Source organism: Macrobrachium rosenbergii, chromosome 51, assembly GCF_040412425.1.
Source record: "Macrobrachium rosenbergii isolate ZJJX-2024 chromosome 51, ASM4041242v1, whole genome shotgun sequence".
NCBI classification, from domain to species: domain Eukaryota; kingdom Metazoa; phylum Arthropoda; class Malacostraca; order Decapoda; family Palaemonidae; genus Macrobrachium; species Macrobrachium rosenbergii.
The window spans coordinates 58,627,086-58,654,213 of record NC_089791.1 but is presented as its reverse complement, the minus strand read 5'-3'; the positions used below and the strand labels follow the sequence as shown (position 1 = coordinate 58,654,213).

The 27,128-nt window shown below is 39.6% G+C and overlaps 1 long non-coding RNA gene across 5 annotated transcripts in view; it reads right to left on the bottom strand.

Moving 5' to 3' along the window:
• Positions 1 to 8,007: 8,007 nt before the first annotated feature.
• LOC136833450 (uncharacterized) overlaps positions 8,008 to 27,128 on the bottom strand; it is a 71,958-nt gene continuing 52,837 nt past the window's right edge. For all 5 annotated transcript variants that reach the window (XR_010851475.1, XR_010851471.1, XR_010851473.1 and 2 more), the window contains one exon: positions 8,008 to 9,632. This is a non-coding gene — a long non-coding RNA (uncharacterized lncRNA). The remainder of the gene's footprint in view (positions 9,633 to 27,128) is intronic.

Below are 27,128 nucleotides of genomic sequence, written 5' to 3'. Positions count from 1 at the left end.
GTTTTGGGGATGCATTTATCTGCAACATTGATTACAAAATGGAAAAGAAATCATTTGTGACATCATTGTTTTGATTTAGCAGAAAGGGAGGGATATTTCTAGTTTGTAAATTATATTTATCCCAATCAGCTTTCATAAAGTTATATTTTATGGGAAATGATTGTTTTTTGTTGTTCAAATAATTGGAAAGTGATCACTTGCGCATGAGTCGTCTAGGACATTCCATTCTAATTTTTTTATTAATTCCAGTGAGCATAATGAAGTATCTATTGAGGAGAAATTTAAATGAGTTTTTGAGAAGTACGCTGGTGAATCACCTTCATTCAGACAGTGTAAATTCTGATCATTTATGCAATTTTCAGTGTTTGTGCCAGCTAAGTTACTAGCATATGTGCTGTCCCATAATGGATTATAGGCATTAAAGTCGCCTACCATCAGTAGGGGGCCATTTACATTATTTAGTATTTGTGGTAAATCACTAAAGTTTTAGTTAAAATTTGGCTGATTATGTAGATTTAGAATAAAGATAATTTGATTGTCTGGCATATGCAATTTGATTGCAGTTATTTGATGTGAAATTGATGTAATATTTAAGGGTTCATAAGTTGAATCGTTATGTACATATACAGCTGTTCCTAGCTTGCCACCCACTATTGGTAAGTGGCAAGTTAATTTACAGTTTCTAAAGTTATTTGGAGTTGTGCCAATAGGCTGCAGACATATGCAAATAGGTTTATGTTCCTTTAGTAATCTCTGGATTTCACCTAGTCAAAGCCTAGTAGAAAATCCATTCATGTTCCACTGAATTATTTTATTGGTCATTGTTTGGTGGAATTGGACTTAAATTTTGTAAGTTAATTGCTGATTTAGCTATATCCCGTAACATTATAAGGGAGTTTGTGTTACTTGTGGTTTCTTTGTAACTTGGTTTGATTGCTGAATATTTGATGCATTGATTGGTTCTTCATATTTCCTTATTAGCAAATCTGTTTGAGTTTTGATCATGTTTCATTTAAGTGTTAAGGATTCCGAGCATAGTTCGCCATCTTGGTGGAGTGTTAAAGGGCATTTTCGGAACCTAGTAAAGTTATAGATGAAATTTCGGGTTACATTTTTATTGTTGTTAGATAAACGATTGTATGTTATGATGAAACACTCCACATCCGCAAGATATATCATGTTCTGAGTGTTGAAGGAATGGTTCTGATCTCTGGGTCCCAATTATGTTTCCATTATTGGATGTTGAAATATTTTTGTTGGGAATTTCTGGTGTAGGTACAGTATATGGGATCTCCAATGTGCTGGTATAAGATTTTGATTTGAATTTTTAGATTTATTATTATTATAATTTATAATTCTTTGATATTGTTGAGTGTTGATATGATATGGTGGTGATTTGATGAATTTTGATTTTTCAGTGGGATGATTAATTGATTTCTTCGTTGATTGTGGTGATGAGAGTACGGAAGAGTTAGAGGATTTATCCATATTTGGGGAATCGTTATTTATATTTGTCTTTGATTGTGGAACAGTATGGATTTCCACTTGTGATGCAGTTAACGTAATCTGTTTCAGATTAATGGTGGGCGAGACTGGTGTTTTGTTAGATCGATCTGTGAATGGAATGTTAGGTTTTTTACCCTTAGGGGGGAGTTCTGTCAGTTACTTTCCTTTTTTTATTATAGTTATTTTTGTCAATTAAGTTTTCTGTGGATGATGTTAGTGCATTATGGGTATCCAGATCTGGATTATTAACCTCTGTTGATTTTTCCATATCATTGGAATTCGTTTCTGAACGATTAACTGGGCTTATTACTGGGGAGGTCTGTTGCAACTGTACTCTCGGGCTTTTATGAGTAGTAGAGGAGTGGGAGAGGTGTGTCTCAGCTATTTTGTGTCGAGATTCTTTTATGTTTATTATGAATGGTTACAGCTTTTGAATATGAATAGTGTTTTACTGTACCATTGATTCCTGTCACCTTCAGTTCGAGTTTGGCTTTGTTAACGGGCATACCAGTTCTGTCCATTAACATTTGTAATTCTGTATAATATTGATAAAATATACAGCCTTTAGATTTTGCATGATTTAATTTGCAATTGAGACATATAAAGGTTTTGCATTTCCAATTTGTTGTATGATCTTCAGAACATACAGCACATATAGCGTTATTTCTACATCTTTTTTGTTGAATGGCCGTATTTTAGGCATTTTGAACATTGGAGAGGTTTTGGGACAGGCGAACTCCTCTATTTAATCCTAGAATTTTTATTTTTTGTGGTAGTTCCCGGTTTGTAAATTTTATTTTTACTTTTAATATGTTTATTTGCATCTTTTCTGCTTGGAACAGTATATAATTCCAAGTCATGTATGATGATGTATCTTAATTTAAGGGGGTCAATTAAGATTTGTTTTGATGGTAGCTCTTTTTCATCATTGTCTGGGAGCATCACTGTTCCTTGTGTATAGTTTAGTGTTTCATGGCTGGTTACTGTTACTTTATTTCATTTACGTTGGTTATTTGTAGAAAGGTTATTGATTGGGCTTTGGTGGTTGTTTGTATTAGCCTTTCATTGTTTTTGTTATGTCTACATTCCATATCTTGTGTGGGGTGTATATTTAATAATTTGTTCTCTAATATGGCTAGTGAGATTTGTTTTTCTGCTTTTAATACTAAAAATCTGGACCAATTGTCTGGTCCAAAAATATGTTCAAAACGAACTAGCGTTGGATTGAGTTGATGGTTATTTCTTTTTTATTTTTTCACATTCATCGATGATGAGTTGTTTTGTGTTGATTTGGTTTTAGGAGGATTACTGGTCTCCATTTTAGAATTATTGTCCCTTATGTATGGTTCCAGTGTTTGATACTGGAGTTTACCAATTTGTTTTTATTTGTTTCTTTTTGATTTTCTAAACTCTGAGTCTTTAGGAATTGATGTTTTACTTGGAACTGGATATTCCTTTGTAGGAATTGATGTTTTACTTGGAACTGGATATTCCTTTGTAGCATTTATGTCTATACTAAGGAGATTCGGGAGCGACGTTCCAGTAGTCATCGACTGTGCCAGAATTTTACCATCATGGGGTCCAGGAGTACGGAAATCTTTATGACTACTTTGTATAAGAAGAGAAAAAAAATTAATAAATCTTGAAAAGATATCATTGGCTTTTAATGAAGTTGAATCTTCCACTAATGGCACAGGAACTGACTCCCAAATGTCCGCATCCCTACCCTACCCTAAAAAGGGGATGGCATATCATGATTAGTATGGCCCAAGTGTAAGCAAGACCTGCTTGCTACGACCGGGTGTATTGCAATAATACAGTCATCCCCATCCTAATCACAATATGGGCTAACTGGACAGAAAGCCGAGAGTCCTATTCCAAGAACCAGGCCCCCCTGGAATCTGTGGTCCAGCTCCACAGAATAGTTCCGCCTGAAAAAACTGGTCCAAACATTATCAGGTAGATGATGGTTCTACCACAGTTCCCACTATTTAGCTTCAGATTCAACTTCACTCCATGCTATGATGTTTTCCTATTTATTAAGTTTGGTAATTTTGACAAAAGTGGAAAAATCCACAAAATTACCCCAAAAATATATTTGTGGGACACTTGGGATCAGACTTAGGGAAAAAAAAAAATAAATAATTCCTAGGTTCGAGAGCCCCCTCACCACATCAAGGTGGTCCCAGCTTGAGCCCTATGAAAAATCAGAACGTTAACTCAGCTGGTTAATAATATTATTTCTTCAAGTTACTTTCCTAGGTTTTGATGTGTTCATGAAAGGTTTTGACCACTTACTTTTGGATGTGTATTAGCTTGACAAGTCACAGATGTTTGGGTAGTTTGGTTTTAGCTAAACTCAGTGCAACTCTTCAAGAAGCATTTGTAATCAGCAGTGTACATCAAGCTATTTTCGTTACCGAACAGCTACATTGAATGCCAGTACAATACTGTATGTCTCCTTGCTCATGGTGCCACAATTTGACATTCTCCATTAAGCTTTCATAGTTTTCTTGTCTTGGACAGCTTTCTAAATATTTTACCACCTTTTTACCGGAGACATGCTTTCACATAGTAACAGTAATTGCTTGATTTATTTTTAGAATCATATTCATTGAGCCTCATGCTCGAGACAGTGCTGAGTAACAGGGAATTATTCTTACTTGAAATTTACTCATCACTGCTGAGTAACAGGGAATTTTTCTTACTTGAAATTTACTCATCACTACAAATATGTATTTTTCTTGATTCTCATGTCTTTCTTGGTATGACAGCCTTTTCCAGAGATGCTGTTCTCGATATTCCAACCATTAGTTGACATTATTTGCTCAGTACACATTGGATATGAAATGAGGTTTCTCCACTGTCTCCTGTCTTTTACACTTTATAACTGAACTTCAGTCAGGTTTTGGTCTTCATGTGCCCCCTTTTTTTTTCCATGACTACCCAAGCCTTCCCACAAGTGTTGTCCTGCTAATTCCATATCTGTTACTACTGACCCAGTTTTTCCTCATTTCTTCTGTTCACATGTCAAAACCAGCTCATTCTGTGATGTTAGTGTGCATTGTTTTTGAAATATATTCTGTATGGTTATGACTAACAAAGATTGTTGTCAAAGTAAACTTTTTTGTTGTCATTACCAGTTGTAATATAAGAAGAGTGTTTCTGTACTGTTGCTACAAAATCATCGTTGAAGTTAAATGTAAAGTGGAGAGGAGAATTTTTGGCATTTTGATTGGTTTGTGTATTAGTCTGAATTTGAATTGCTTGATATAGAGATACAGTATTTGGTTGAAAAGATAGGATTTTTTTTTTTTTTTTTTTTTTTTTTTTTTATGTAGACTTATTTTTTCATTAGTAGTTAACATTAGTTTTTCATAAATAAATGTAGTAGGATTTTTTTTTTTTTTTGTATGTAGACTTATTTTTTCATTAGTAGTTAACATTAGTTTTCATAAATAAATGTAGTAGCAAGGGTAAGTATTATTGCCTAGTAGGTAATTAAGTACGTAAACTTGGACTTGAAATATCTTGCGTCAGCTGAAGGAGTGTTATAGATTTAGTTGTCAGGTTTGAATGTCCATTATAATTTAGCATTGTTGACTCCCATTTTTTTGGGGGGGAAACAATATTTGGGCAGAGGTGAATTGTGGATTTGGATCTTGAAATCTAATTTTTCAGGAAATTTTTAAATGTAAGGTAAAATAGTTGAGGTTTCAATGAATGATGAAACTGTATATACAGTTTATTGTGAGATAGGAGATAGACAGTGTGAACTTTTCTTCAGTTCCTTAGTAGGTTGACATAATTTGTTACATCTTATTATGCAGAGGCTAATGTACTTGTCAGCTACAGTATTATTTGCTACGTTGTTATTTTAGTTGTAATATATTCTTAAATACCTGTAATCTCTCAAATGTATAAAGTACTGTACAGGTTAGTTTAGGTCAGGAACTACAGTACGTGGAGTTGCTGTTAGCTGTAAGATATCTAATAATATCCAAATGCAGGTTTAATATATGATCTTTGCAACTTAAACTTGTAACTTATCAGAAAGCCACACCCAAAGTTTCGGTTAAATTGAGGTGCAGCTGCAGTCTTAACCCTTTTATCTTACACAGTAATTCTTCTTGCAAGCCCTGTAAGAGCCAAGTTTTTTAAGTTGAACAGTTCTGATATGGTACCCTTCACTTATGGAATATTTTTTCGCCAGCAGTCCAGCAAATGCTTCAGCTAAATTCTCACATACGGTGAACATAGTGCATCCTTCAGTAATGGAGTGTTCAACCTTTTAAGGTGTGGCCTTCCACAAACAATGGACATGTCCAGTTTTCCAGATTGGTTGCTTGTCAGGTGTAACTTTGCTCACAGACAGGAGTAAGCTTATTTTGTTATTGGTAGACTTTACAAGAAAAAGTACCTGTTGATGTAGGAAGACAACAACTGCTTTTACCACGAGAGAGAGAGAGAGAGAGAGAGAGAGAGAGAGAGAGAGAGAGAGAGAGAGAGAGAGAGAGAGAGAGAGAGAGAGAGAGAGACTGACTGTAGTTTTAAGTTTTCATAAACACGGGGAGAGAGGGAAATTCAGTTTTTTCATAAACACGGGGAGAGAGGGAAATTCAGTTTCCATAACACTTTTGGAGAGAGGGGAATTGTAGAAGTTTTGTAATAAGTATTTGTCAAGATTCTTAACCCAAGAGATGCTAGGGGATGCCACTTAAGGATGATGGTGATGGCAATATTATGCATTTGCAACTTCAGTAATAGAACCAACATTTTCTTGCTCTTTTAACTTATCTCACATAATGTTATACATGGTTGTAATTGCCTTGTGTCACAGATTAATAACCAAAGATAAAATATAAGATACTTTTGAAAACTTATATTTAAAAGAATATTATTTGGAAAGAAAAGGTTTTTTCAAAAACTACTTTTTAGTTTTGCAATGCTTCATGCAGTATTTTTTTTTAGACAATTTAAAGTTTTTTCTTGACAGTATTACTCCTCAGCTATTCAAGAAACACGTATAAAAGAGAAAATATACAACAGTTATGAATTGGTTTAATGGTGTATATGTGTGTATGTTAACTCATATGCACACTAACTTTAAAACCAATATTACTATTGCCACTGTCATTGTAATTATCTATATGGATATCACTATTTGATGAAAATGAATAAGCATTATCTCCAAAATTCAGAAAAACAAAGAGATATAAAAATCTTCGATAGTTGTTCAACTTCAGGACACAAAAGCCTCCCTGGTCCTGCACCCCGGTGTGACAGAAGGTTTACAATTTTGCTATTTTTATACCTATGATTAAGAGAAATCTGGCATCTTTTATGTTCAAGAGTGAGCTTAATGGCTGTTGAAACTGTTGACGTCACTCAGAGCTAAGGGGAAGGACTAAATTTACTGCGATATTTGAAAATAAAGGGTCGGTAATATCGTCGCGTTCCTAGTGCAACGTGTAAAGCATCGATTCTAGCGATGCGCTGTACCCTGTGAGTTAAACAGCCTGTATCTATAAAATTTGCATGCGATTGCACTTTTACCCCACAAATTGTTCCCAAATTGTAAAATTCTTCCCAATGCCCCTTTAGGTCAGTCTGTATAAATATTTTCCCACTATTTTTTTGCACAAAATTTGTTCTCCACATTTTTGCAAACATTTTGTCAAGTAAGTACATTAATCACCAATTCATTGCATCAGCTTTTAGTTTTTTGTAAAAAAATTCTTGTGCCAGCTTTGTCTGTCAGTCCCCACTTTATTCTTTCCACCCTCAGATCTTAAAAACTACTGAGGCTAGAGGCTGCAAATTGGTGTTGATCATCCACCCTCCAATCATGAAACACACCAAATTGCAGCCCTCTGTAGTTTTTATTTTATTTAAGGTTGAAGTTAGCCAAAATCGTGCCTCTGGTAATGGTATAGGACAGGCCACTATCGGCCTGTGGTTAAAGTTTCATGGGCCACGGCTCATACAGCATTATACTGAGACCATGGAAAGAAAGATCTATTTTCGGTAGCCTTGATTATACACTAGCGGTTGTACAGAAAACTCGATTGCACTGAAGAAACGGAGCATTTTTTACTTGTTTTTTTGTACAAGACAATTTCAAATAGTCAGATTCTCCAAACTCTCCCATAATCTTAAAATTTTAACACTATTTTGTTATGCCAGCAACCTTTTAAGGTTTCAGTGTCAAAAGTTTTTTTTTTTTTTGAAAGGTTCATCATTTAGGGTTTTATATGGTAAAGGGTATCTTACAAGGTTGTGTAGAGATTTTTGAATGTACGGTAAAATCATACATCATTAACACTTGATATTTAGAGATATCAATTGTATTTAGAGATATCAATTGTATGGTGAAGTAATTTGAATAATACTACCATTTATTTTAATGTTAGTTTGTTAAATACTTCATATTTAGAGATTTTCAGCTGTAAAGTCATTTTAATTGTATGCCATTTATTTTAAGAAGGTTAGTCAGATACGTCATATTTAAATATTTTATTTAGATGTTTTCATCTGGATGGTAAACTCATTGTAATCATATACTATTAATTTTAAGATTAGTTGGTTAAATACTTCTTATTTAGACATTTTCAGCCGTACAGTAAAGCCTTATTTAGACATTTTCAGCCGTACAGTAAAGCAATGTAAGTCATATTGCCATTTATTTTAAGGTAGGTTAAATATTTGTGTACAAAAGCACACCATCCTGCATCCTGGCGCCAACATTGACATAAGAAGTACAGTATTAGGAAACTAGAATCCTTTTTCAATGATTGGAACAATCTTACTGAATTGGCATGTGCAAATAATATATCGTTAGGTTTTACATGAACAATTGTGCAGAATAAAAGAAGCATGTGAAAAGGGCTTGTAGTGCAAGTTAAAATAAGCTTGTAAAAAGAGCTACTAGTTTTGTAATACTATACTGCATAAGTCATGTTGCCTCCAGGAATGAGAGCTTTTGTATTTTAAAGTAGATACAGGGCGTTTCAAAAGTGTCACATTCTAAGAACTCTAATATCATGAACTACAAGTAGTAGCAAGATTGAACTTGGTACCTTGTAAAAGCTATTTAATTTTAATTTTTTTTTTTCTCTCTCTCTCTTCAGATCCAGTAATGTCATTCACAAAAGAGAAGTCATTTTGCATCGAGTATACATAAAACTGAATCATGGATGTGTTCAACGCAAATTTCGTACAATGTTTACTAAGCCGGCACCAGACAAATGTTCCACTTTGACCTGGCATGCAAAATTAGAGGAGGAGGAGGGGTGTTAGGGCCCGATGAAGAGATCGGGATGCCCTGAACTTCAGATGATACTGTTGAACAAGTTTGGCAAGCCTTCAAACGCAGCCCCCAAAAATGAGTCAAGAACTTGGCTCCCATTAACAACTGTTTGGTGAAGCTGCAGTTAACACCATACAAGATGTAGTTGGCTCAACAGTTGCTGGACACTGCCTATTTGCCATGAATTTTGCTTAGAAATGCTAGAGAGGTTGGAAGAAGGTGGATTTGACAACCGACTTGTGTTTAGTGATGAGGTGACCTTCCACATAAGTGGCAAAGTTCACAAGCATGACACACAGATGGGAAACTGAGAACCCTCCTGTACTTCAGTATGTGTGAGATTCCCCAAGGTAAATGTGTTCTGTACCGTGGCAATGTTCTGTACCGTGGCAAAGAAAATGTATGGAACATTCTTCTTTGAAGAAGGAAAAATCAGTGGTGAAGCGTACTTTGCCATGCCACAAAACTGTTCAATGAAAAACTGCACGAGGAGGTCTGCAGACTTCTTTTTCCAACAGGATGGTACACCAGCTCACTGTAGTCTTAAATGTTAAACAGTATCTCAACAACACCCTGCCTGAGAGATGGATGGGACATTCCAGACACTGATCATGAGTTCCTGCAATGGCCACCTATGTCTCCAGGCCTCTTGCCATGTGACTTCCTCTTGGTTAAGTGAAGGGCCTCGTGTATGTACTTCCCCAAGCCTTGGCAACCATCAACAATGCTATGCTTGGCTGTGTTTGCCAAGAATTGGATTATCATTTGGATGTGTGTTGTGTAACCTGCAGCACTCACGTTGAACACCTGTAAAACCCTGTGGAAACATGGAAATATTAGCTTTCATGTTATGTTTTGAAATAGTGTTGTAATGTTTTTCAATCTTGCTCCTTGGTCTTCCTCTTATTCTTTTCAGGCTTTGAGGTTCCCAGATTTTTTTCCCTCAACTATCTACTTTTCTCAATAATTCTCCTCCCGATATTTAGTCCCATAACTATGATTTGCAATACTGTATGGTAACAGCTTAGTATTGCTTCAAGTCCATTTGACTAAAGGGATTATGTCAAACATTTAAGAGCGACAACTGTAATAATTCTTTAGTTTCCATCTAAAGTGACTTGTAATGTGCCCATTAAATAAAACTGTCAACTGTTGCACTTGCCAATCATATACCGGCTACTTTAAAATGGTTATTTTGGTACCTTTGGTAAACATTTCCTGATAAAGACACATTTAATCCTTAACAAGCTGTTTATAGAAACAATGGAAATTGAAAAACAGCATATCAATATATGAGAAAATAACAGGGTAAAAACTTCAAACCAACTAAGGAATATTGATAATGATGTTCATGTCTCAAAAGGAAAATGATTGTCAAAGCCAGTATATACAGGCCACATCACTTGCAGGATGCCATGTTTGTTCACATTTAGGGCAAGGTGTGTACACTCCAAATGGCCAAAGGGCATAACTATTAGCTTGGTGTGTGATGGCAAAGCCTATAAATACCTTTCGTGATGGTAGGCTCTGACAGCTTAATTTTCCCATATTACTGCAACTTGCTTGACAATGCCAGCTTACTGTTCACCCTATGGCTGTAACAACAACAAGGTGTTTGAAAAGCAGATCCCCAGTCTGTTTGTTAGCAGTAACATCCTGTCTCAACTGCTGGGCATAGTTGAGAAGCAGGTACCTTCCGGACAGGTTGTGTTCTGTCCAGCTCATCAAGACGGAAGTTTCCTGAATTTCACTGTCCAGCTCTATCTTCGCGCAGCTCATCAAGACGGAAGTTTCCTGAATTTCACTGTCCAGCTCTTATCTTCGCTGCAGGCTCTAGTATTATTCCAAATTTGAGACCAGAAAAATGCTTACTCAAAGCAACAAAAAGAACAGAAAAGTAAAGATACTTCAGCATTTATAGGGTGCCCATGTACTTTTGATTGTTTATATTGTACATAATGTATTTTTTCAATTACTACCGTTACTTGAGTTTATGTATGATCATAATTTCAGTCAACATTGGATATACAGTATATATAAATAATAAATTTATGGACATAGTCAATACTCTGCAGATTGAGATCTGTCATCTATTTCACAATTTCAAGGTAGCCTTCAGGTGTATATCTCAACAGGCCGATCTAATATGATTCATAGTAGTATGTCCTACACATTATATTGATGCATAGTAGTATGTCCTACACAATATATGTACATGTCATCAGTGTCTGTGTTATACTGTAGTAGATGATGACAGTGCATCTGCCTTGCAGTACAGCTTTATTGTTGAAATATTTATTATACCTGCTGGACTAGTTATTGTATTATTTTCTACAAAGTTGTAAATGATTGTGACTTTTTTTTTAAGGCAAAAGAATAACTATCGTACATAATTATATTATGGATGTGGTGTAAATAATAGTGTACGATGTTCTATATTATTATTGTATATACACAATAAAAATTATTTTAATGAAATATTGGTTTTTTAATAGTTAAAAAAAAGCCAAGAACGCTGGCTTTATCTCAGAAAGTAATGATGTAAAATAAATTGCATTTAAGTAGGGGTTTTACAGGTGTAAGCTGTCAGCTGAGGAGGTGGACTGCCGTAACAGGATTTCATATGAGCTGCCTACATAGCTGTTTAAATGAATGTCACTGATATTGCAGACATGCATATTTTCATTAACATTGCTCTGTGTGTATTTGGCTGTGAATGCTCTCTAGGCCAGGAAAATGCATTATGAGTGGTGATGAGGCTGCCAGACTGGCCCTGTCATGCATTCAAATATTGTCTGTTCCACACTAAAGTACTGTACAATAAAGTATGTCTACCCTTTCAACCCATCATAACATCGAAAATATGTATATCACTTAAATATGCTGGTTACAGTGCTCTAAGCTAATAGTTATCCCCATGGCTGTTTGGAGTGCTGCACACCTTGCCATAAATGTAAACAACCATGGCATCCTGTTATAATCCAATGGGAAGCCTGGAAGTGACAGGACTTGTATATATAGGCTCTGTGAATGTACTGTTTCCATGTAGAAGGCATGACTAGGCTCTGTGAATGTACTGTCTCCATGTATAAGGCATGACATCTTGATAAAAAGAGAAAATGAAAACTCCCACCAAGGCCCACCTAGTAACAAGTGACAATATTTGGACATATAATTGTTACTAGGCCCTTGAATGTTTTCATTTTCTCTTTTCATCTTTTTTTATGTTTAAAATTACAAAATTTACACACAAGTGAAAGGAGCTTATCTTATTGCTTACACTCTGACTTTACAGGTCCCTGGTTGAACAATCCTACAAAGAACCCTTTCAAAACAAATTACTTCCATGATAACTGCACAATTGTTTGACTCCCAAAAATGCTCAATATTTACAAGAGAGATGAGATTTCTTACTTTAAACTCATTCTTGACCAAATTGCAAGTAGATATTCATTTGAACAAAATGGTACTAAAACATCATATAAAACCTCTTGCATTTGCAAAAATTACAAATTATATCTCTACCTACAATACAGAGTACAATTAAACCATAAAAATTCAAATGAGCAGACAAGATACAAAAAACTTCAAAGGTACCCTTCCATCTTTGTAGGTGAGACAACTTTCCAAAGAAAACCACAGTCTGTAAATTTCCATATCTTATGCTAACCTCTTACACTAGACTTGTAACAAATTCCAAATAAAAGAACCATGGTATCCACAAGCACTTGTCAGGGTTTTGCATAGAAAACATACTGTCTGCATATCAAACACCACATACAGTACTATACAGTATACCAGTTACAACTGCATCTGTATTGGTGAAAGTTCCAGCAATGCAAAATGTTGATATCTAAACAATTCGAGACAGCTTAAATAAGAAAGTGATTGAGGATTAGTTAGTATAATGACAGGTATACAGTTTAGGCCAAGCGCTGGGACCTATGAGGTCATTCAGCGCTGAAAGGAAAATTTAGAGTGCTAAGAGGTTTAAAAGGTGTAACAGGAGGAAAACCTCTCATATGCAGTATGAAACATTGTTTGAGAATGGTGGAAAGTAGGATGGATGATAGAGAATATTTATGGAGGTACAAAAAAAGGAATGAAAAGTGTTGCAGCTAGGGGCTGAAGGGACACTGCAAAGAACCTTAAGTAATGCCTACAGTGCACCGTGTGAGGCGCACTGATGGCACTACCCACCTATGGGGCTAGCATGATGAAGATACCTCAAAATAACCAATAATGAGCACGTTTGTACCAACCTCTGAAACACATTTCCATGCATCTGTGTGCCAGACATACTTATTGCAAATATAAATTGAATATGTTTAGAACTATTGGTTGCGTAAAGGGGTTTCAAGATACCAACCAAACGAGAAAATACAGTATTGTATTGTGCTTTACCTGCAAAGAACAGAAACATAAAATAACTTTTAAGATTAGGAATCTAGAATAACTTTTCAAGAACCAAATTAAAATTTTTATACACTATTGACAAAATCAACACAGTTTTCACTGAGGGACCATCATCTTAAATCAATTACAGCTAAAAAACACATAGATCCAAGAATGGCAGAACTGCTCTAATGGCACAGCTGCCCTAATCAAACCAAACACTGTGAGAAGAGTAGCTGAACTTGGCATCTTGTGATGACAACCCATCTTTTTGAAGGGAAAAGGAAAATGACTCGCAAAATAACGGGACAGAGAATTCCACAATCTAGAGGCAAATGGCACAGACTGATCAAATCAGTTGACCCTCAAGTCTGCAACATTCACATAAATTAGCTGAAATTGCTTGATGTATACAAAAAGACCACGAACTTGAAGGCAGTTTATGATAAGCAGTTGTACATATAGAGTGTAGTGTGTAAAAGAACAAGCAGAGAACCACATTAAGCACTTCACTATATAACAATACAAGTACAGTATTGCTAAAATTGTTGCCAGTCCGTTTTCCTAGACATACCTGCCACTTAATTGAAAATCTTCTTTCAATTATTAACGGAATGTTACTCATCAAGTACAATTCCATTAAAGAAAATGCTCACAATTCAATGAGGATCCTCCATGAAAAATTCATCATCCTCTAGGAAGAACCAAAGGTTGGAGCCGAATCATGAGAAAGAGAAAAAGAAATTACCTAAAAACTAAGAAGAGAAACGGAGAAGGTAATTGTAATAAGGTCTCCTGAAGTAAAGAGGAGTAATTGTAATAAGGTCTCCTGAAGTAAAGAGGAGTCACATGTAATTAATTCCAGAGGAAGCAGAGACTAAGACTGTATGAACACAGCAAGGGATAACTGACTGAAAAACTGAGTAACACACTGCAATGATGTCTCTTGAAGTATGGAAGACATTCATGTAACTGATTTCAGAAGAAGTAGACACTAAAAGCATACGAAGACAGCTTTAAATAATCAAATGACAGATCGTTAAATCCCATGAGCTAACCTGAAACAATATCCTTTGAATACCTTTTAAACAAACAATTGAAAATACAGAACCTGTCACGTACTACTACCAACTTCTTAAACAGATGCAAAGTACATATGGCTGTATTTATACACTAGTCTGAGTAAGTAAAATCTAAAAAATCTGTACCATCATTCATGACAGAAAATGCCTCCATGGCTGAATATACTGATAATTCCACATGACTTTGGGTTATCTAAAGGCTTGCAATGATTACTTTGACTTTATATCTTCAATACTTCATTTCTGAGTTCAGTCCCGTGTCAGCCGGTGAAATTCCATTACAGCACGAATTTCTAGGTATTACAATGCTAGATATACCAGAGAAAAAGAGCTTTCAGGAAAGCTGGGGTTACTACCCCCAGTCGATCGTCTTTAGAAGACGTCGGTATAATGAAGGGTGAGTGAAATACCACTACCACGGAAATATACTCGAAAGATCTCTCCTTATCAAAACCCCCGTAAAAGAGTGGTGAGCCGTTACAGCTCCCACACTCAACACCCGCCAGGACGGCGACACCAGCGCCACCTACTTCATTCCATTTTCTAGCACGTGATACGTTCGCTTCTTTTGTGTGCTCGTCCCTATTTTGGTTTATTTTTTCTTCATCTACGATGGCTTCGAGCACCTTTTCCATCTCTAAGTTAAGTACCATCTTCTTGTGGGGTTTTTGATCTATTATGGCTGTTTTGGTCTCGTATTTTCATAAATATTGGGATCTTCTTATGATTTTACGGCGTCCCCTATCAGCCATGTCGTGCGCGAGGCGACTCCTTCTGTTCTTTCGGTCGCTATATATATTTAGATTTTAGCCCTTGAATTCCTTCCTGGTGGTTCTGTGCGATGGCTCCCCTCCAACTTTAGTTTTTGTTTTGCTTTATTTGGCCTGTCGGCCTCTCTTAGGGAGTTGCTCCATCCTGTACCCCCCCCACCAGGTCGGGTTCCTTTTCATTTAGTCTCATAGGCTATTATGTTATTCTTGAAGATGGTGCTCTTATTTTAGGTTTAATGTTTTTAGTTTTATTTGTTTTTTGTTTTGGTTGTGTAGTTTGCCTCTGATGAACCTTATAAAATATTTTGAAATTACTCTCGAGGTAGGCTACACTTCCTGTGATCGTATTTTTATTCTATTGTTTTTGTATGATGGTTGTAGTGTGGGCTCCATCCCTTGCCTTGGGTGGAGATCAGGTTGAGGGAGTTTTGTTGCTGTTCCTCAGGGTCCGTTTTAGGGTCAGAGTGAGCCCCTTAGTCCTCTTCCCCCAATTTCGGAGGAATCGAGTTCTTTGGACGTGTTCCTCTTGGCTAGTTGCCTTCTTATCCCCTACTCGTTCCCTGTTGGCTCTCGGCACAAAATTTCTCTCCCTGTTGGTTACTCCTCTCCTTTTTCACCCCTCTCTCCCTCCTAACCTATGCTAGGTTTGGTTTTTATTAGGCTACGCCTAGGAGATGTTGGGCTTTGGGCTGTGTAGCTCCCTGGAGTAGGCTTCCCTTCCAAGTTCATTGGGAAGGAAGGTTGCAGTTGAGCGGGTGTCATGTTCTCCTTGTCTCCTCTCCCCTTCCGGTAGCCTACTCCTCCCCACTACCCCCTCAGCCTTGCGACTCGTGCGGGTGACGCTAGATGGCGTTTTCTCCGAGTCAGGGACTTCTCCTATTGGTAGAGGGATTCGCTCCCTCCCATGACGTCCCCAGCTTCGCTGTGGTGGGGTGGGTGGTTCGGTTGCTCGAGCGTGTTCGGATCCTGTCTCACCTCTCGTCTCCCCATCGAGCTACGAAGTTTGGGTTTAGGTGTGGCCCCGCCGTATGTTATGAACATTGATCCTTTACCCATTCGCTTCTCCGGCGGGGAGATAGGTGTGAGATGATTCTATGTCACGCTAGCATACAGACTCCTCCGGTCTCCGGAGGGTTACCATCATTGTTAATTTTGTTTATTGTTATTATTATTATTATTATTTTGTTCTACCATATACGTGATTCCGGTCCCACACCTGGGGGCTCCGCCGTTAATTTTCTGGCAGCCCTTATGGGTGGTTCCTGGTTTCTCGTTCCTTCATTCCCCGGAGTCCTCCGGGGTATGAATCCTTAAACTTCCGCTCGGTGCATTTAAAGCTTATTGGCCCAGTTTAATTTGGTAGTTCTTCTACACCGGAGTATTCCGGTTGTAGTTGAGTTTCCCGGCCTTGCCGGCTTTATTTTGCTTAGAGTGTGAGGTTCATGTACTGTTACCTTTACAGACTGTTCGTTGTGAGGAGCCGGGGTGTACCGCCTCCCTTCAACAACCCTACGGGCACGTAGTGTGCCGGACCCACGCTGGTTGTGCGGTCCGGCTGGACGACCTGGTTGTTTGGCACCCCGATGGCTGTGAGGTTTGCTTCGCTCTCTCAACCATCCAAGACGAGTCGGTAAGTGAAAGTCTTCTTTCCTCCGGTCCATGCTCCTCATACGTTCGTTGTTTATATTCTCCGTCGGTCTTTGCATTCCTGACTAACCACAGGTTTCCTTGCAGGCAGATGAAACTTCCAAGAAGTCTGCCTTGAATCCCTCCGGGCCTGGGTGGCTGGGTTCGGCAGGAATGTTCCGTCGGGAAGCCCTACGCCCTCGACGCCAGGTTGAGGACCTGCTTTACCCCGGCGCACGGGTGGCCGCGGCAGTTCCAGAAGAACTTGCCACCCCTATTATCCAGCAGATCCGTGATGCGACCCAGCCACCTCAAGTGGACATTATGTACGCCGAGGTCTCGGAGGATGTTGCCGCACTAAATCTCGACTTGGAACCTATGAATACGGAGCAGGACCAGGTGGTAAGTGGAGAGGTAAGTGAGGATGTTGGGGCGGGCCCCTCTTTGTTTAACTCCCCTGCTTCATCTGTATCATCTTTTTCAGGTTTTGTGAAGTCTTCCTCTTTGGGTGATAGAGCTCCGTCTGCTATCCCCAAGTTGAAGACTTCATGGAAGGCGAAGGGCTATAAGTCCTCGACTTCTAAGAAGGCATTGCCCTTCCCCCCGTCGAAGGCTAAGGTCCCAGGACCGGTAGCCTCCGGGAGTAAGTCTAGCTCCTCCGGCAAGGGCGCGAGTAAGAGGGCGGCAAAATCAAGCCCTCCTCCCCAGCCTCTTTTTGACGCACAAGCCCTGGCCACTGAACTGTACAAACAGTTCACGAAGGATCTAGACTCGAGATTTGAGAAGATCTCAGAAAAGTTTGCCACTTATGACAGTGTACTGGAAGGTTTGGCTCGCCAACCTAAAGCCGAACCGCAGTACTCTATCCCGACACTGCGGACCTCCCGCCGTTTGATGTCGGAAACCCTTGGCGGTTCAGACTCCGGGCCATCCAACATGATGGCAAACTTACCTTAGACGGTCTGGGCACGAGACGGTTGGAGGAGTTGGAGTTCTTCCCCCGATCTCTTGCCCCTTATCCTGGCTTCGTGAGGCTTACCGAAGAAGCCTGGATTGATCAGACAAGGTACCTAGGAAACTGTCATCATCCCTAGAGACCAAGCCCAGTCGGCTCTCCTGCGCACTCTGACGGAGTGGCAGGCAGTGAACACAAAATTGACCCCTTTCAAGGGCAATTTCACGATGTTCACCCTAGGTGAAGATCTTCCCACTCCTTGTATGGACAAAATTGCTCTGGCCACGACCCGAGCATGCCTCGATGGGAATCCCTTTCCTCAATTGAGGGAACAGACCCTACTTCCCTGGTATTCCCAGGAAGTAACGAGTTCTGGTGGACGCCCCGTCCACTTTCACTGTAGGCAAGCTGGACCCTCTTTGCGCTTCCACGCAGTTTAGCGAGCAACTCCTAAGCTGCCGGAATCATTGTTAAAGGCGGAGTTTGAGACCGGACTAAGTTAGCCCGGTCCTTGAGCTCCGGCTGTCTTACTGAGGCTACTGCCGTCTCCGGCTCGGACGAACCCTTTTTCCAGGTCCTGGCTAAGTCTTTCCTGGCGACCTTCCAGTTAGACTTGCATGAGTTTGTTATGGCTAGGCTGGAATGTAGAAAATTTATTTTTGCTGACGCTACAATCCGCCACGAGCCTAACAAGCTCATTAAAAGTTCAATCTGGGGACCTAACCTCTTCCCTGAAGGAGAGGTTACATCCGTCATGTCCGAAGCTACACGGGCCAATCAGAGTCTTCGCTCGGTGGGGAATTCCCACTTATAAGCGCAAGACCCCAGAATCGGCCGGCCCCAGACGAGAGGAGGAAAAAGGTTCAGGAGACATAAGAGGCCTCATCAGGCGATGGTTCAAGCCGTCCCGGTCTCGGCAGTGGCCCAGCCATCTACCTCTAAGTCCCAACCCCAGCAGTATGTTTTGGTTCAACCAGCGGCGCCCTCCTATGTATCCTCACCAGCATACAACCCTACATATGAAGGCCGTGGATTTTTTCACGGCCTCAATAGGGTGGCAAGGGGAGGAAGGGCAAACCCCTACAGAGGAAAATTTAACACCACCCCAAGGGGGAGAGGACGTGGTAGAGGAACAAACCCGCTCCCTCCCACTGAGAAAAAAACGCAGGTAGGCGGTCGCCTGTATTGGTTCAGGGACCAATGGACCTTCAGCCCTTGGGCACACAGCATTGTGTCCAAGGGACTGGGGTGGAGCTGGATCAAGAATCCTCCCCTCCAAACAGATTTTACCAGCCACCCACATCAATCCTACAGGATTATGTAAAAGAATTGCTCAACAAACGAGCAATAAAGAAAGCAAGGCACCTAAAATTTCAAGGCAGGGTATTCACTGTTCCCAAAAAAGACTCCGATCAGCAAAGAGTGATCCTGGATCTGTCGCGTCTAAATCTCTACATAAAATGCGACAAGTTTCGCATGCTTACGGTAGCTCAGGTACGGACTCTACTTCCGCGTGGAGCCGTCACCACCTCTATCGATCTTTCAGACGCTTATTATCACGTCCCAGTTGCGCGGAACTTCTCTCAGTTCCTCGGTTTCAGACTCGGGAACCAAGCCTACTCCTTCAGGGTCATGCCCTTCGGTCTGAACATTGCACCCAGGATATTCACCAAGCTGGCGGATACGGTAGTACAGCAGCTCCGGTCCCAAGGAATCTCCCTAGCAGCGTACCTGGACGACTGGATAATCTGGGCTCCAACTGTTCCGGAGTGTCAGGAAGCCACGTCCATAGTCACCAATTTCCTAGAGTCATTGGGTTTTCAGCTGAACAGGAGAAGTCCCGCCTGACTCCGGAGTCTCGGTTTCAATGGCTGGGTCTTCAGTGGGACCTGTCCTCCCACACGTTATCTCTCCCTCCTTCCAAGAGGAAAGAGATAGCATCTCTCACCAAGAGGTTTCTCAAAAATCAGTCAGCATCCCGTCGGTCCCAGGAAAGGGTCTCGGGTCTCTCCAATTTGCTTCAGTAACAGACCTGCTCTTGAAAGCCAAATTAAAGGACATAAACAGGGTGTGGCGGAGCCGAGCAAACACCAAGCTCAGGGACAAGGTCTCCTCTATCCTCGGATCTTAAAGACAAGGCTGCGGCCTTGGACCACAGTCAGGGCCTGTCCAAAACAGTCCCACTTCAGTTTCCCCCTCCGGCACTAGTTATCCACACAGACGCTTCTCTAAGCGGCTGGGGGATATTCACCAAAACAAAAGTTCAAGGAACGTGGTCCACAATGTTTCAGCAGTTCCATATAAACACCCTGGAAGCCATGGCGGTCTTTCTGACGCTGAAGAAAATCCGCCCTCCCAATCGGATTCATATCAGGTTGGTGTTAGACAGCGCAGTGGTGGTTCATTGCATCAACAGGGGCGGCTCCAAATCAGGTCGAGTAAACCAAGTAATGGTAGCTATCTTCTCCCTGGCGAACAAGCACGGTTGGCACCTGTCAGCCACCCACCTAGCAGGTGTCCGGAACGTGGTGGCGGATTCCCTGTCCAGGACTACCCCGTTGGAGACGGAGTGGTCCCTGGATGCGGAATCTTTCCAGTGGATTTGCCGCCGGGTTCCGGGACTCCAAGTGGATCTGTTCGCAACAGAGAGCAACTTCAAGCTCCCCTGTTACGTAGCCCCAACCTGGACCCTCAGGCGTTCGCCACAGACGCAAATGACAGTAGATTGGAACAGTTGGGAGAGAATTTATCTGTTCCCTCCAATAAATTTGCTGCTGAAAGTTTTACACAAACTAAGGACATTCAAAGGTCAACCAGCTCTGGTAGCCCCCTATTGGCCGAAGAGCAATTGGTTCCCTCTCCTTCAGGAACTGGGCTTGCGGAGTCTTCGGATTCCCAAGCCCATTCTGACCCAGACAGTACAAACCAAGACTGTGTCAGCTTCCTCAAGGATTCAAGATGCCCTAGCTTTATGGACTTTATAAAGTTCGCAGCTCAAAAAGGAGCAAACATTGACCCTGTCAACACTTTGTTTTTAGAATCAGATAAAAGAGATTCTACTATTAGGCAATATGACTCAGCAGTCAAGAAGTTAGCCTCCTTCCTGAAAGCATCTGAAGCCAAAATTATGACGACTAATTTAGGAGTTTCCTTCTTTAGGTCACTGTTTGAGAAAGGCCTGGCTCCGGCCACTATTACCACAGTCAAGTCGGCATTGAAGAAAGTATTTCTTTACGGCTTTAAAATTGACCTTACAGATTCTTATTTTTCATCCATCCCCAGAGCATGCGCTCGTCTGAGACCAGTATCACGTCCACATTCGGTTACTTGGTTTCTCAATGACGTCCTTAAGTTAGCGTCAGAGTTGGATAACTTACATTGCTCTTATCAAGATCTGTTAAGGAAAACCTTATTCTTACTTAGTTTGGCTTCAGGTGCTAGAATTTCAGAGCTGTCAGCTCTCACTAGAGGTGATAATTTTGTTAACTTCCTCCCATCCGGAGAAGTCCTCCTCTCCCCTGACCCTAGATTTTTAGCTAAAAACGAAGACCCACAGGACAGGTGGTCTCCCTGGAAGGTGGTGCCCCTTCCTCAAGATCAATCTTTATGTCCAGTCCATACACTTAAATCTTACCTCTCAAGAACTCCACAGAGTAAGTCGGGTCCTCTTTTTATCAGGGAGAAAGGTGGTACTCTTTCCCTTAATGGTATAAGACAACAGATTCTGTATTTCATTAAACAAGCCAACCCAGACTCAGTTCCTAAAGTTCATGATATTCGAGCAGTGGCTACTTCTACTAATTATTTTCATAATATGGACTTTTCAGAGTTATCAAAATATACGGGTTGGAAATCACCTCTAGTGTTTAAACGCCACTATTTAAAAATCACTCAAGCCCTGAAATATTCTACTGTAGCAGTGGGAAGTGTCATCTCCCACATTAAATAATTATATCCTTTCCTTTTCCCCCCGCCCGCCTACCTCATTTGCTTCTCTGCTTGTTTTCCTGGTCGTTTATGCCTCACTGCCTAGCTCTTCATATTGATATATTTGTATTTTATGATGGAAAACTGTAATCTGATTAGCCATAATTGTATCGTCTGCAGGGTACTGGACAGTTTTTGTTGGCTCCACGTACCCCGGATAATTGCGTGTGTTATTTTCATTAGTCTTGTCTCTTACATGTTTAAGCCTAAGTTTACATATATAGTTTTAAGGTTGTATTTCTTGTTCTGTACACATTTCATGTTTCACTACTTTTAAGTAATTTTAAGATTTTTGAGGTTTCCTCCCCATCAGACCGGGGACCTCCAGTGTTTTGTAGTGTTAAGTTTATTGGTGTGCCTTATAATTAAGTTGCCTTACTTTTAAATATTCTTGCTTCATGGAAGAGATTCCTTAATTAAAATTATTTTCGTTACAATTTTGCCTTTTCTTCAGGTTACCCCCCTTGTTTTCCAGTAGTAGCAGTCTTGGCATGATTCTCTATCACTATTTCACCGGCTGACACGGGACTGAACTCAGAAAAGGGATTTTGACAGAGGAAAAATCTATTTCTGAGGAAGGTCCCGTGTCACCCGGTGACCCTCCCTGTCTAGTCTAGTACTCCCTCCCCTTCTTGCACATGCCAAGTCTGGGGTTAGTGCTAGCATGGAATGAAGTAGGTGGCGCTGGTGTCGCCGTCCTGGCGGGTGTTGAGTGTGGGAGCTGTAACGGCTCACCACTCTTTTACGGGGGTTTTGATAAGGAGAGATCTTTCGAGTATATTTCCGTGGTAGTGGTATTTCACTCACCCTTCATTATACCGACGTCTTCTAAAGACGATCGACTGGGGTAGTAACCCCAGCTTTCCTGAAAGCTCTTTTCTCTGGTATATCTAGCATTGTAATGCCTAGAAATTCGTGCTGTAATGGAATTTCACCGGGTGACACGGGACCTTCCTCAGAAATAGATTTTTCCTCTGTCAAAATCCCTTTTTTCTATTGACTAAACAGCTTCACAAATAAAAACATCTATCTCATTAAGTCTATTAGAAACTATATTTTTGTGATTTTACAATCACAATACTAATTATAAAACTTTCAGTACAAGTAATACACTTCCAAAGAAGTCTGATGCATAACAAAGCAACCAGATGCCCACCAAGGTCATTTAGCTACAAACACACAGCCAAGGATGACCTCACCTAAAAAAAGATAGCCACCAACAATGTCTCCCTCTCAACATTGTTTTCATCAGTACTGTACGATATTACAGAATTGAAAGCAGACTTCACATACAAGTATAAAAGCACACAACTTTGAACAGATCCATGAAAACATGCTAATACTGTACCATCAAGATTTGCTTTGCCAGGATCAGCATTTTCATCTTTCAAAAACTCGGTCAGAAACACAAGACAATGAAGTTTACTTACATCATTACAATTTAGTAAACAAAAAAAAAGGTTCTGACATAGGAAACACCTATTTTTAGTGACGCTGTGAGTCCTCAGAGGATTACTCTCATGGGTCCATTCAGGTTCCATGATAGACTAATTTTAATATAAAAGAATTCTCTTTTAGTTGGTCTAGGCCCAGTATAAGTGCCATTGACACCTGATGGAGTACAGTATAGGACTCAAAAGATAAGAGGGGCTCTTTTCTCTTATCTACAGCGATTACCTAGGTTCACTCCTAACAGCCTGCGAGAAGAAGTGGCTATGACATGCATACATAGGCCGCCATCTTGACGACACATAAATGGACAGACTGGGGAGCCAGTATTCTTTTTGGTCTATGCAGGATAACTATACACCCAACCCCATGCCTTTTGTCAGGGAGAGTGGGTGGGTTTGAGGACTCACAGCGGCCACCAAAAATAGGTTTTTCGTATGTCAAAACCTGTTTTTTGATATTGTGACCACTGTTCATCCTCTTAGGAGCTTATCACAGAAATTGACAGGTGACAAAATGGCTTAAGCTCTCAAATCTCAATCCCAACACCCGACAGAAAATATTTCTGGTTCAAGGTCAAGCCACAAGTTTCAGGCCCCATTCTTTATTCCAAATACCTTTTAAGTTTTGGTAGCAAAGAACAGGAAACTAAACATGAACTTATATTTTTAGGATGTAGCTCCACAGTGACTTGCCTAAACATGCTGGGTTTGGTTGCAGTATTGTTGCACTTCTCTTAGCAATAGTCAGCATACCCATCCATCACGAAGACCGCTGGCTTTCCACTGTAGCGCCTATGGGGTCAGGACTAACCATACCACCTACTGATACACAGTGTGGTCAAATTTGTTCAAGCTCATGGCAATTATGTTTTAAGAATACTGTCTCTGATGACCACCCTGTACATTTGGAGACTCCTTCAAACGAGACATTTGATTTTCTTAAAACAAATTTCACCCGCATGGGATTACCAATAATTTACCCACAAGAATAAAGTACTGTAGAGCGTATTTTCAATTTGAAGCACATGAAATGAGAGCTCTAGAGATTAAACTTCATGTGTCCAATGTCAAAATGATTACAGTAGGGTCTCGGTTTATGCAACACTCGACCTACGTCATTTCATGATTACGTATCACATTCTACAATGAATTATTAAAAAATTCTTGTTCTGTCATTCAGATGTAAATTCAAACTTCGTGCGGAACTAGTCTGCAAGCAGAGCAGACAAATAACCTTGTCTCACAGCGGAATACGGGGAAGATGCCGTCAGTCACTAGCTCACTATACTGTACACCATCTTGAATTGTGTTTCTTTCGCTCTCATTTGTGTTGATTTTTTGGGAACTTTTTTTATTCCTTTATGGTTCCCATGTATAAGGCAGATTCTTCCGGTGGCAGTGCTACAAAGAAGATAAAAGCCATCTCCATGGAAGTGAAAGTTGACATAATAAAACGATCTGAAAACGCTGAAACAGCGTCTAACATCGGCCGCATGCTGGGGTTCAGTTGTACAACTGTGTCGACCATCATCAAAGATAAAAAGTGCATACTTGAACATGTGAAAAGATCTGCTCCTATGAAATCAACTGTGATTTCAAAGCAGCATAGTAGTCTCATTATAGAGATGGAAAGATTATTGGTGCTTTGGCTGGAAGACCAGCATCAACAGCATATCCCAGTTAGCCTAATATTGATTCAGGAGAAGGCTAAAAGTTTGTTTGAAGCCTTGAAAAGAGAAAAGGGGGAAGGGAGTGAAAGTGAAGAGTCTGGGGCTAGCAAAGGTCGGTTCATGCGGTTTAAGGCCCGTGCAAATTTGCATAACCTTAAGGTGCAAGGGAAAGCTACTAAGAAGGCAGCAAGTGAATTTCCTAATGCGTTGGCTGAGGTAATCAACCCTGTCTAACCCCACCTTTGCAATGACCAGTATGCAAGCCAACCACAGGAGTAAAGGTAAGGAAGTGTTTCTTTTTATTTACTGTGCAGTAAATGTAAGGATAATATTTACCCTTGTACTGTATGTATGTGCTGAGGATTTTCTCTTTTATTTATTTTTTATTTTTACAGATTCACGTCACTGTCTGCTTAAATTCCGACTTACAGACAAAATTGGGTTACATCTTGCCATAGGAACAGATCTCGGATGTAAACCGAGACCCTACTGTAATGTTTCTAGTATTACCATGATCTCATATGGACTCATGTCTTCAAATGGAAGTTTACCTGAAAACTTTAAGTGAATTTTGATTTAATTAATGCAGCTGCTGAGACAGGCAATCCAACAATTTATCATCTAATCAAGATTAACAGAAACAATAATGAAAGAACACAATTAGGGGCTTACCCAAAGGAAATGGTGGCTTCTCTTGAAAGACAGGCAATAATAAGGAACTGAAACAACCAAGAAAAGAACTCCAAAGCTTGGCAGTACTGAGTAAGAAACAGAAAACAAAGGCAGAAATCTTAGGTTTGTTGATTCACAAACAATATGGAGAGTGGCAACCTTAATGTACATCTTTGGTCTCTTATGTAAGCATCAAGTGCAAGCAACTGCCTATTTCATTACTGTCTATTTTTCTCACTGTAAACACAGTACTTATTCAAACACTGCAGAGTTGATTGGTGCAGCATTACAATAAGAAATGGCACCATCATCAGAATAGTGAACTAAGGATTCCACACTTAGCTCGTACAAAAACTTGTGAATAAATTAGAATATAAAAAAGCCATCCTTTTAACCAAATTCAACAGTGATAGGAAACTGAATTTTTAAACAAAATTTAGTTGATAATTCTCCTATTGCTAGTTTATTCACTTTAAGGATTCACATATTTGTTATGCAAATCATTTTCCAATATTCTTTTTTAAGGCTATTTTCTTTACTATTACATGTATACACTTTGCTATATTACTATCATGGATAGTAAGTTTTTATATGGTTGGGGGCTAGATAAGCGTAAATGTATTTCTTCATATTGATATAATAGTTTATTTATAATTTTTTACCATATCACTTCTCTCAAGTTTGTAAGCTGCAGTCTGTATGTTATTTTTTCATTTCTACTAGCATTTCATAAATAATGGCACAGTACTTGTTCGTTTGTATTTTGTAGTCCATCATCCATCACAGTCCCTAATTAAACCTGAATTTTTTGGCTTATTCTTTAAAATTTTATGGACATTTAAATTAAGCAATAATCCTCGAAACTATCCTAAATGAGGAATAACATTTGACACTATGTACTTGAGGAGCAGTTGGCTGATGCAAACATCAAAACATTCTTCAAATTCAAGAAATGACACCAGGATATTTTTTACAAAGACATTAGAACTGGACTATGGTGCCACATGCTCTTCCAGACAAGCACCTAAATTATATGTATAAAACAGCAGGTTGCCCAGACAGAAACCAAAAGAAAAAAAGACAGCAAGAACCATCGGCAACTTAAAATATTCTTGGATTAACAACAGTGTGAAGGGTTAGATCTACAAAATTCAGCCTGTAAAAAACTTGAACCAAAGTCCTTCATAGAATAGGCTGAACAGAAACAACACTTCTAATGGGATCTTCTAGTTGTTTACACTCTACAAATCTTTCCTTGACTCCTAGACATATGGAAACCCACCATTTCAGTGGCATAACTTAAGACAGGAACAAGATGATAACATGACACCCCTATTAAGAATTTCCTACAGGGTTGCAAAGGTCTAAACAGTATTACTGACTGTGGCCTGCTCTGTACAATCACCTTTAATCAAAAGACAAAAAAGTGCCTACTATGTCAATATGTCTATTTGCACAAATAGTGACTACAGTTGACATGCACTCCAAATGACAATTAAACAGAACTTTAATTTCATTACTGCTGCACAAAAAGGCTCTACACATTCCCTTAAGACCATCAAATAAAAATGATATTTTAATGATAAAATAAAGTTTGTTCATACTTACCTGGCAGATATATATATAGCTGTAATCTCCAAGCCCGACAATTTCAAAATTCGCGGCTACGCAGTGGCCGGTCAGGTGGTTAGTACACATTCCGCCG